Genomic DNA, 2,743 nt, shown 5'->3' with positions numbered 1-2,743 from the left:
GCTGTTTTCAGAGGTATCAAGGGGTGGGACATGTCTGCTTGCCCTGTACTCGGGCAGGGTGCACCTTACCTGGCTGTTTTCTGAGTTATCAAGGGGTGGGACATGTCTGCGCGCCCTGTACTCGGGCATGGTGGATCTTACCTGGCTGTTTTCTGAGTTATCAAGGGGTGGGACATGTCTGATTGCCTTGTATTCGGGCAGGGTGCACCTTACCTGGCTGTTTTCAGAGGTATCAAGGGGTGGGACATGTCTGCTTGCCCTGTACTCGGGCAGGGTGCACCTTACCTGGCTGTTTTCTGAGGTATCAAGTGGTGGGGCATGTCTGCGTGCCCTGTACTCGGGCATGGTGGATCTTACCTGGCTGTTTTCAGAGGTATCAAGGGGTGGGACATGTCTGCTTGCCCTGTACTCGGGCAGGGTGCAGCTTACCTGGCTGTTTTCAGAGGTATCAAGGGGTGGGACATGTCTGCTTGCCCTATACTCGGGCAGGGTGCACCTTACTTGGCTGTTTTCTGAGTTATCAAGGGGTGGGACATGTCTGCTTGCCCTGTACTCGGGCAGGGTGCACCTTACCTGGCTGTTTTCAGAGTTATCAAGGGGTGGGACATGTCTGCGTGCCCTGTACTCGGGCATGGTGGATCTTACCTGGCTGTTTTCTGAGTTATCAAGGGGTGGGACATGTCTGATTGCCTTGTATTCGGGCAGGGTGCACCTTACCTGGCTGTTTTCAGAGGTATCAAGGGGTGGGACATGTCTGCTTGCGCTGTACTCGGGCAGGGTGCACCTTACCTGGCTGTTTTCTGAGGTATCAAGTGGTGGGGCATGTCTGCGTGCCCTGTACTCGGGCATGGTGGATCTTACCTGGCTGTTTTCGGAGGTATCAAGGGGTGGGACATGTCTGCTTGCCCTGTACTCGGGCAGGGTGCACCTTACCTGGCTGTTTTCTGAGGTATCAAGTGGTGGGGCATGTCTGCGTGCCCTGTACTCGGGCATGGTGGATCTTACCTGGCTGTTTTCTTAGTTATCAAGGGGTGGGGCATGTCTGCGTGCCCTGTACTCGGGCAGGGTGCACCTTACCTGGCTGTTTTCAGAGGTATCAAGGGGTGGGACATGTCTGATTGCCCTGTACTCGGCCAGGGTGCACCTTACATAGCTGTTTTCGGTGTTACCAAGTGGTGGGACATGTCTGCTTGCCCTATACTTGGGCAGGGTGCATCTTACCTGGCTGTTTTCAGAGGTATCAAGGGGTGGGACATGTCTGCTTGCCCTGTACTCGGGCAGGGTGCACCTTACCTGGCTGTTTTCTGAGGTATCAAGTGGTGGGGCATGTCTGCGTGCCCTGTACTCGGGCATGGTGGATCTTACCTGGCTGTTTTCTGAGTTATCAAGGGGTGGGACATGTATGCGTGCCCTGTACTCGGGCAGGGTGCACCTTACCTGGCTGTTTTCTGAGGTATCAAGGGGTGGGGCATGTCTGCGTGCCTTGTATTCGGGCAGGGTGCACCTTACCTGTCTGTTTTCGGTGTTATCAAGGAGTGGGACATGTCTGCGTGCCCTGTACTCGGGCATGGTGGATCTTACCTGGCTGTTTTCTGAGTTATCAAGGGGTGGGACATGTCTGCTTGCCTTGTATTCGGGCATGGTGCACCTTACCTGTCTGTTTTCTGTGTTATCAAGTGGTGGGGCATGTCTGCGTGCCCTGTACTCGGGAATGGTGGATCTTACCTGGCTGTTTTCTGAGTTATCACGGGGTGGGACATGTCTGATTGCCTTGTATTCGGGCAGGGTGCACCTTACCTGCCTGTTTTCTGAGTTATCACGGGGTGGGGCATGTCTGCGTGCCCTGTACTCGGGCATGGTGCACCTTCCCTTTCTGTTTTCTGTGTTATCAAGTGGTGGGGCATGTCTGGCTGCCCTGTACTCGGGCATGGTGGATCTTACCTGGCTGTTTTCTGAGTTATCAAGGGGTGGGGCATGTCTGCGTGCCTTGTATTCGGGCAGGGTGCACCTTACCTGGCTGTTTTCTGTGTTATCAAGTGGTGGGGCATGTCTGCGTGCCCTGTACTCGGGCAGGGTGCACCTTACCTGGCTGTTTTCAGAGGTATCAAGGGGTGGGACATGTCTGCTTGCCCTATACTCGGGCATGGTGCACCTTACCTTGCTGTTTTCAGAGGTTTCAAGGGGTGGGACATGTCTGCTTGCCCTGTACTCGGGCAGGGTGCACCTTACCTGGCTGTTTTCTGAGTTATCAAGGGGTGGGACATGTCTGCGTGCCCTGTACTCGGGCAGGGTGCACCTTGCCTGGCTGTTTTCAGAGGTATCAAGGGGTGGGACATGTCTGCTTGCCCTATACTCGGGCAGGGTGCACCTTACCTGCCTGTTTTCTGAGTTATCACGGGGTGGGACATGTCTGATTGCCTTGTATTCGGACAGGGTGCACCTTGCCTGCCTGTTTTCTTAGTTATCACGGGGTGGGGCATGTCTGCGTGCCCTGTACTCGGGCATGGTGCACCTTACCTGTCTGTTTTCTGTGTTATCAAGTGGTGGGGCATGTCTGGCTGCCCTGTACTCGGGCATGGTGGATCTTACCTGGCTGTTTTCTGAGTTATCAAGGTGTGGGGCATGTCTGCGTGCCTTGCATTCGGGCACGGTGCACCTTACCTGGCTGTTTTCTGTGTTATCAAGTGATGGGGCATGTCTGCGTGCCCTGTACTCGGGCAGGGTGCACCTTACCTGGCTGTTT

The sequence above is a fragment of the Ambystoma mexicanum genome, chromosome 5p (assembly GCF_040938575.1).
Source record: "Ambystoma mexicanum isolate Mex_15411 chromosome 5p, UKY_AmexF1_1, whole genome shotgun sequence".
Lineage (NCBI taxonomy): Eukaryota > Metazoa > Chordata > Amphibia > Caudata > Ambystomatidae > Ambystoma > Ambystoma mexicanum.
This window is presented reverse-complemented; position numbering follows the sequence as displayed.